The following is a 9,490-nucleotide window of genomic DNA, read 5'->3' on the forward strand; positions in this document are numbered from 1 at the left end:
ATTTTTAAATTATTATTATTTTTTAGATATGGGGTCTTGATAAGTTGGCCAGGCTGGAATGCAGTGGCTATTCACAGGTGCAATCTTAGCACACTGCAGCCTCAAACTTCTGGCCTCAAGCAATCCTCCTACCTCAGCCTCCAGTGTAGCTGGGACTACAGGCCATTGCCACCATCCCTGCTTCAATTTTTTTAACATAGCCATCACATGAGGTGTGAAGCTGTGTCTCATTGTGGTTCTGATTCCTTAATGACATTTGACCTTTTCAGGTGCTTGCTGGCTCTTTGTATATCTTCTTTGGAGAAGCAACTTTACTTTGAATTTAATGTTTACTTCTATAAATATTATTTGCAATGTTTAGGAAATTTTCTTCTACCTTCATTTTATTAAGCATTTTGATCAGGAATAGGTATTAAAACTTAGCAATCCATTTTGGTAGGTCTGATATAATCATAAAAAGATATTTTTTCCCTTTAATGTATTATTGTAAACAACTCTAATGCTGGATTTCCTTTTTTTATTTTTATTTTTTAATTTTTAATATTATTTTTGAGACAGAGTCTGATTTTGTTGCCCAGGCTAGAGTGAGTGCCATGGCATTAGCCTAGCTCACAGCAACCTCAAACTCCTGGGCTTAAGCGATCCTACTGCCTCAGTCCCCTGAGTAGCTGGGACTACAGACATGCACCACCATGCCCAGCTAATTTTTTCTATATATATTTTTAGTTGGTCAATTAATTTCTTTCTATTTTTAGAAAGACCGGGGTTGGGGGTGGGGTGTCTCGCTCAGGCTGGTTTCGAACTCCTGAACTCAAGCAATCCGCCCACCTCTGCCTCCCAGAGTGCTAGGATTACAGGCGTGAGCCACTATGCCGGGCCCCTTCTCTCTTTTTCTTTTCATTTTCCTTAGCCTTGCCAGGGTCTTGTCTATTCACCTTTTTAAAAAATGTAGCTTTTAGTTTTATTCATCAATCTGTTCATCAATTCCATATTAATTTTTTTTTTTTGAGACAGAGTCTCACTTTGTTGCCCAGGCTAGAGTGAGTGCCGTGGCATCAGCCTCATCGCTCACAGCAACCTCAAACTCCTGGGCTCAAGCAATCCTCCTGCCTCAGCCTCCCAAGTAGCTGGGACTACAGGCATGCGCCACCATGCCCAGCTAATTTTTTCTCTATATATATATATTTGTTGGCCAATTAATTTCATTCTATTTTTTATAGTAGAGATGGGATCTTGCTCTTGCTCAGGCTGGTTTCGAACTCTTGACCTCGAGCAATCCGCCCGCCTTGGCCTCTCAGAGTGCTAGGATTACAGGCGTGAGCCACCGCGCCCGGCCTATATTAATTTTTTTCAAGAGAATTAAATCATTTATTGATTACACATGATAATGGTTGATATACAAGCTTCATTCCCATCTATAATTTTATCTGGTACCATTATTCAATATAGACATATTGCATAGGATATGCCAACAATCATCTTTATAACCAATAATTCCATGATTTTCCTTGTTTGACCCCTTTTATGGTAAACTTCAGGTCACAGTAGTAACCGTCAGTTCAACTACACCAAACTTTCTGAAGACAATGGCTTCTCCACCCAAGGAGATTGTAAAAGAATTTCAAATAGAACCTGGCATCACCCTGAAGGAATTCTATCTTCACACTTTTGGGGAAGTTTACCAAAATGGCTTCAGAGTAAATTAACTTTACATGGCAAATTTTAAAAAAAGACACATTTATTCAGCGTCATGATCAGGCTATTACATTTAGCAATCAACAGCATAGGTGCAAAAAAAAAAAAAAATCTACATTAAAACCCTTTGTTGGAATGCTTTACACTTTCCACAGAACAGAAACTAAAATAACTTGTTATACAATTAGTCACAAATACAGTCTTCGAGTTTTTTGCCCATACACATGAGTATTGTCTAAAACATGTCTTCTTTGTAGCAGCTAGGCCCTGCCACCACTGTGCTTGGCTGAGTTCACAAATCTGTTGTAACCTGCAGCTTCCCTGTCACTTCTCTGGCTCTCCTCTCCTGCTAAGCTTTGTTTCCTGGGAATAATTAAAACCTTCTGCCACTGCCATAGCTACTGCTGCTACTGGAACCACCATAGCCACCTTGGTTTCATGGTTTGGCAAAGTATTAACCTCCACTACCATAAGGGTCAGAGCTTCTGCCTCCAAAATTTTCTCCCTACATGGGTCCAAAATTTGAAGACTGATTATTGTCATTGCCAAAATCATTGTAGCTTCCACCACCTCCAAAATTGCTTCCATCATTACCAAATCCATTGTACCCATCCCTACTGCCACCATATCCACCACCACCACGGCTGCCACCAAAGCCGCCTCAACCACTGAAGTTTCTTCCACCGCCAAAGTTGTCATTCCCACCTCCACAACCGCCACCAAAGTTTCCAGAACCACTTCGACCTCTTTGGCTGGATGAAGCACTAGCCATCTCTTGCTTTGACAGGGCTTTCCTTACTTCGCAATTGTGGCCATTCACAGTACGGTATTTCTGAATGACAATCTTATCCACAGAATCATGGTTACTAGGTTACAAAAGCAAAGCCCCTCTTCTTGCCACTCACTGCCTCTGTCAGTCATGATTGCAATCACTTCAATTTTCCCATACTGTTCAAAGTAGTCTCTTAGGTGATGTTCTTCAGTATCTTCTGTAATGCCACCAACAAAGACCTTTTTCACAGTTAAGTGGGCACCTGGTGGGCACTTTAAGAAAATCTTCTCTGGAGGCAGCTCTCTTTGGTTCCACAACTCTTCCACCCGCCTTGTGTGGCCGCGCATTCATTGCTGCATCCATCTCCTCCACAGTGGCGTATGTGACAAACCCAAAGCCCCAGGAGCACTTGGTGTTTGGATCTCTCCTTACCACACAGTCTCTGAGCGATCCCCATTGCTCAAAATGGCTCCTCGGACTCTCATTGGTCCTTTCAAAGCTCAACCCTCTGATGAATGAACAGCTTCCGCAGCTGCTCGGGTTCTCCAGGAGACTCTGACTTAGACATGACCGCAGTGGGTAAAGAGACTTTATGCTTCCTCAGCAGCATCCGCGGGCAGAAAGGAGTAAGCCCACAAACGTATTTCCCATATTAATTTAAAGTTTTATTTTTATTAATTATCTTCTCCGTTGGGGAGGATTTTTTTTTTCCTTTACTTTCTTAAGCTAAATGCTTCACTCATTTATTTACAATTCTCTTAAAAGTCAGAGATCAGCCTGAGCAAGAGCTAGACTCCATCTCTACTAAAAATAGAAAAAATTAGCCGGGCATGGTGGTGTGCACCTGTAGTCTCAGCTACTCAGGAGGCTGAGGCAGGAAGATCACTGAGGCAGGAGTTTGAGGTTGCCTGTGAACTAGGCTGATGCCATGGCACTCTAGCCTGGATGACAGAACAAGATTCTGTCTCAAAAAAAAGTCTGAATTTCTCCAATAACATTTCTCTATTGATACAACCAAGTCTGATTTTCTAAACTCCATTCAATAGCATTTTGTTATATTTTTAATTGAAAAAGTCTCTCCAAAGTGAGAGAGGGGCACAAGTAGCTCATGCCTATAATCTCAGCACTTTGAGAGGCTAAGATGGGAAGATTATTTGAGGCCAGGAGTTCAAGACCAGCCTGGGCAACATAGCAGGAGACCGTGTCTGTACAAAAAAATTAAAAATTAGCCAGACGTGGTGGTGTGTGCCTGTAGTCCCAGCTACTTGGGAAACTGAGGTGGGAGGATCGAGGTTACAGGAGTAACCAAGGAGTTAGAGGTTACAGTGAGCTAGGATTAGTGCCACTGTACTCCAGTCTGGTCGACAGACTCGCCTAAAAAAAAAAAGAAAGAAAGAGAGAGAGAGAGAGAAAGAGATTAGGCTTAGGTCATTTTTCCTTCCTGTTTAGTGCACAGTCAGAAAATTGGCACATGGGTCAGGTGTGGTGGCTTGTGCCTGTAATGCTAGCACTCTGGGAAGCCAAGGTGGGAGGATCACTCAAGATCAGGAGTTTAAGACCAGCCTGAGCAAGAGTGAGACCCCGTCTCTACTAAAAATAGAAAGAAATTAGCTGGACAACTAAAAATATATAGAAAAAATTAGCTGTGCATGGTGGCGCATGCCTGTAGTCCCAGCTAGAGGGGAGGCTGAGGCAGGAGGATCACTTGAGCCCAGGAGTTTGAGGTTGCTGTGAGCTAGGCTGATGCCATGGCACTCTAGCTCAGGCAACAGAGCAAGACTCTGTCTCAAAAAAAAAAAAAAAAATTGACACATGAATCTCAATGATTCTTCAATTTCCTAGTGCTCACTTGGGTATTATCAGGCCATTTACTACCAACTGTAAGGCAGTCACAGCTTGGAGAGGACATAAAAGCCAAAGGAGGGCTAGGCCCCATAACCTCTCTCTCAGTATCCTCTCCTGCCCCTGGGACTTGCTCCTCCCCTATTGTTTCAGTGGCACTTTCTAGATACAATCCAGTCTTCTTTTCTCCAGATGGTGGTGCTGCATTCCCACACCTGTTTCCAAAGTGTCTCCCATGAGTTCATTTAGATCAGTCTGAAATTGGGAAATGCTGAACTGGGTCCTGCTGTTTTCATCGAATATTCTTTCTCACAGCAATGGGAGGTGTGATGGGGCAAAAAGAAAAGATGGAGGGTGGGCTTTCTCCAGGTCTCCAGTATTCACCATATCACCCCTTTGGGTGCTGCCTGAAGAACTTATTGAATACTTTTTCAAAACAGAGATTTCATATGAGGAATTCTGATGTCACCTCTAAAAAACAGTGTTAGAAATATTTTTCCACCTCCATACAAGGAGAAACATGTCAAGAAAGAGTGGAGCAGCTATTAAAAAATGAGTGTAGGCCGGGCACGGTGGCTCACGCCTGTAATCCTAGCACTCTGGGAGGCCGAGGCGGGTGGATTGCTCAAGGTCGGGAGTTCAAAACCAGCCTGAGCGAGACCCCATCTCTACTAAAAATAGAAAGAAATTAATTGGCCAACTAAAAATATATAGAAAAAAATTAGCCGGGCATGGTGGCGCATACCTGTAGTCTCAGCTACTGGGGAGGCTGAGGCAGGAGGGGAGGCTGAGGCAGGAGGATCGCCTGAGCCCAGGAGTTGGAGGCTGCCATGAGCTAGGCTGGCGTCATGGCACTCTAGCCCGGTAAGAGAGTGAGACTCTGTCTCAAAAAAAAAAAAAAAAAAAAAAGAAGAAAGAAAGAAAAAATGAATGTATAGTCCCAATTCTAGCCTCTATGAAGCCTGACTATACTTTGTGCCCTGTCTTTGGATAGCTATGAGGTTTCCCAATGTATTTTAAAAATACAGTTCCTTCTTTCTTCCACTTACTTGAGCTACCTTCAGTGACTTTGGTTATTTGTATAACTGGAAAATAAATTGATATTAAGAGTGGGTTTGCAAATCACAGATCCTCAGTGGAACTGTGAACTGCCGAGTATGGATTAACCCGTTCCTGACTGAGAAGTCAGCCAAACCAGGAGACAGGGTGTAGCTTTGGGAGTCCTGTTAGCAAAATGGGAGGATAGTACAATGTGTTGATTATTCTTTAGAGCCATAGGAAAAGCACAGTGCCAAAATAAATCAACATTTTGTCCCAAGTTTTTCTGATGAAAAGGGATAGGAAACCAGGCGCAGTGGCACAAGCCTGTAGTCAGAGCTTCTTGAGAGGCCAAGGCAGGAGGATCCCTTGAGGTCAAGAGTTTGAAGCTATAGTGAGCTGTGACTGTGCCACTGCACTCCAGCCTGGGTGACAGAGTGAGATATTGTCTCTTAAAAAAAAAAAGAGGGGAATAGGAAAAAACAAGGCAGTTATGTAATTGTGTAGAGAAAACTCTATCTCTGTAGTCCAAAACTACTTAAGACCAGGTCTGGTAAAAATAATCCATTCAAATTTTAGGCCATATCAAATTATTTGCCATACTAGATGTTGTGACTAAAGTTAATACGCTGATTGGCCATGACTAGGCTCCTAATAATTAAAATGTGAACTTCTGGGAAAGCCAGAGGAAATGGGGGAAATGCTTAGCATCTGAGCCACTCAAAAATACTTCTCACTGGTACGGTGGCTCAAGTCTGTAATCCCAGCACTTTGAGAGGCTGAGGCAGGAGGATCAATTGAGGCCAGGAGCTTGAGACCAGCTTGGGTGATATAGTGAGACCCCTGTCTCTACAAAAAAATTTTTTAATTAGGTGGGTGTGGTGGTGTCTACCCTGTAGTCCTAGCTACTTGGGAGGCTGAGGCAGAAGGATAGTTTAAGCCTGGGCGGTCAAGGCTGCAGTGAGCTACATTAGTGCCACTGCACTCCAGCCTGTATTACAGAGCAAGACTCTGTCTCAATAAAAAAACAAAATGAAACAAAAAAAACCACCTCTTGTTGCAACATTGATCATGCAAACATGATTTTTCACAGGGCTGTTATGAGTGGACTTAGAGGCAATATGTGAAATATAACAGTCCTTCCCAAATGTGGTTTCTCATCAGGGGCCTGAGAACCAAGCCATTAGAAGAAGAGCAATGAAGATGGGTAGAACTCAGGCTTGGGTTCCTGCCAAACAACAGATTCCTGTAGGACTTATCATCTTAGAGAAATAACAACTGTCAGAAAGAGGCTGTGGATTTAAAACATGGCATCAAAATCGCCATTTGGCAATGATAATATTATAGTAATAATTGATTCAGGAAAGAACCATCAGTGGATACTAAAATTAGAGGGTCAAAGCTAGAATAGTAATAGGATATTTACATAATTTCAAAGTATTTCCTCAAAGTCTCAAAGGTACTTAATAATTACAAAGGGATAATGGTACCTTTACAGTGGAAAAACCTTGAAGATACCACCTTAACTAAATGACTAAAGTTAACATCACTAGTTATAGACATCATGCATCTCCTGATCTGATGCACTAAAATAAACATATCCCCTCTATGGTGTCCCTGCCCAAATTTCATAACCGGACTATAATCAGGAAGAAGTATCAAACCCAAATTGAGAAACATCCTACAAAATAACTGGCCTTTACTCTTTAAAATATATGACATTGGCCAGGTGCCAGTGGCTCACACCTGTAATCCTAGCACTCTGGGAGGCTGAGGTGGGCAGATCATTTGATCTCAGGAGTTGAGACCAGCCTGAGAAAGAGCGAGACCCTGCCTCTACTAAAAAAAATAGAAAGAAATTAGCTGGACAACTAAAAATATATTTTTTAAAAATTAGCCAGGCATGGTGGCGCATGCCTGTAGTCTCAGCTACTCAGGAGGCTGAGGCAGAAGGATTGCTTGAGCCCAGGAGTTTCAGGTTGCAGTGAGCTAGGCTGACGCCACGGCACTCTGGCCTGGGCAACAGAGTGAGACTCTGTCTCAAAAAAAAAAAAGAAAAAGAAAACCCAAGAGGAAGCAAATGACTGATGGAGTAAAATCTGGGAAGAAAAGGATTTAAGAATACAGATGGAGGGATTGGCCTTGGACAGGAAGAGGATAATTCTTCTTGAGACTCAAAAAAGTTTTCCCAAACTTATAAAAAGATTAATTTGATTTTTCTGTAATCATGGTAACAAGTAGCTGTCAGAACCTGTGTTATACTTAAATCAATCAACAATTCACCTAAGTGAATACCATCCAGTCAGCATCAGCCCCTCGATTCTCAGTCTATCTCCAATAAACAGGCCTCTGAGTGCCAGCCAATCAACAGTCATGTCAGTGTAACCATATTCTACAGATAATGTCTCTGTCTTTATGTCTTTGAAAATATGGCAACCTCTGAATTCCAGCTTCCCAAAATCCTTTAGGTAGAAGATCTGCAGTCTGCTCTGCTTGGAGAGATGGATCTGCCCAGTGTATCTCTCTCTTGCTACAGTAAGCAATCAGTTTAACAAACATAGTCTGGTCTCAACTCAAAATGGCTTAAACAACAATAAATGCATTATCTCCCATAACTAGAAGTCCAAAGATGGTGCGTGCACAGTTTCTCTATTTTTTTTTAAAATATGGAACACTTCACAAATTTGCATTCTCATCCTTGTGCAGGGGCCATGCTAACCGTCTCTGTATTGTTCCAATTTTACTATATGTGCTGCCGAAGCGAGCACAGTTTCTCTATGTCTGTTTGCCTCCATAGGAAGGCTTTGTCCTTAGACTGGCTTCTTTTATGGTATCAACATGAGTGCTAGCACCAGCTGGGGCATGTGTGCCCCATGCTTCTGTGTTTACGTCCAACAAGAGAAAAAAGTCCTCTCTGGCACTCATAGAGTAAAAATCCTTCCCCCACTTCAGTCTAATTGGGCCAATTCAATGTCATGAATTGATTAGTCTAAGCCTTGACTCTTAAAACAATTACTGTCAAGAGGATGGTTACATTGTGATTGGCTTAAATTGTCAGGATCCCCCCTACAGCTGGAGATGGAATTATCTTCTTCCAAGTCATCTGGGCTCTGTAGGGGAGGAGTGGTTACTGGGACAAAATTAGGCTTTTTACAGGCATGGTGGCTTGGGCTTGTAATCCTAGCTACTCAGGAGGCTAAGGTGGGAGGATCGCTTGAGACCAGTCTGGAGGAGTTCGAGAGACTAATCTGGGCAATATAGCAAGACAACATCAATAAAAGAAATTAAAAAAAAAAAGGAGAAAGGAGGAAATGAGAAACAATTCACTGCAGTGAAAGCAACCGACTGGATTCAGAGCTACTAACTAGACCTTTTCCTCTATGGGTTTGCCCACCACCACCTTCCCGTGAAAACTCCTAAATCCCCATCTTCAAGAGAGCAGGTCTTAAGGACTTCTTGTGTATGGAAATAAAAGACGAAAAAAGTAAATAAATTTAAAAATTAAAAAAAAGAAAAGAAAAGAAAAAAAAAAAAAAAAGAGAGCAGGTCTCCTTCCAGACCTGTGGTCAACTGCATATTAGATTGCTACACCCAGACGATTCACAAACATTTCAATTCTTTCTCTGCCTATATTTTCTAATGTTGTACACGGTACTACCATACATCTATCCATCCATCCATTTGTGTAACCTCTGTGCACTTAATTCTCCAACCTAATTAATATTCTTAATTCTTCCCTTTTCATAATCCTTTTACATTCCAAGTCACTTGCTTCTACTTCCTAAATATAATCAGCATTCCTACCCTCCTCTACTTTTTGTCTAACCTAGCCTCTGTTTACAAAAACCTCCTAGTTAGGCCAGGCGCGGTGGCTCACGCCTGTAATCCTAACACTCTGGGAGGCCGAGGCAGGCGGATTGCTCAAGGTCAGGAGTTTGAAACCAGCCTGAGCAAGAGCGAGACCCCGTCTCTACTATAAATAGAAAGAAATTAATTGGAAAATTAGCTGGGCATGGTGGCCCATGCCTGTAGTCCCAGCTATTTGGGAGGCTGAGGCAGGAGGATTGCTTGAGCAGAGGAGTTTGAGGTTGCTGTGAGCTAGGCTGACGCCACGGCACTCACTCTAGCCTGTGCAACAAAGCG

At 42.4% G+C, this 9,490-nt stretch overlaps 1 non-coding gene and 1 pseudogene across 1 annotated transcript; both read right to left on the reverse strand.

Annotated features, from left to right (window-relative positions):
* Positions 1 to 1,424: 1,424 nt before the first annotated feature.
* Positions 1,425 to 9,351, reverse strand: LOC142869581 (heterogeneous nuclear ribonucleoprotein A1-like; annotated as a pseudogene).
* LOC142869712 (U6 spliceosomal RNA) lies at positions 8,008 to 8,115 on the reverse strand. Its single transcript, XR_012918286.1, has one exon. It is a non-coding gene; the product is annotated as a U6 spliceosomal RNA (small nuclear RNA).
* Positions 9,352 to 9,490: the final 139 nt, after the last annotated feature.

Source organism: Microcebus murinus, chromosome 2 (assembly GCF_040939455.1).
Source record: "Microcebus murinus isolate Inina chromosome 2, M.murinus_Inina_mat1.0, whole genome shotgun sequence".
NCBI classification, from domain to species: domain Eukaryota; kingdom Metazoa; phylum Chordata; class Mammalia; order Primates; family Cheirogaleidae; genus Microcebus; species Microcebus murinus.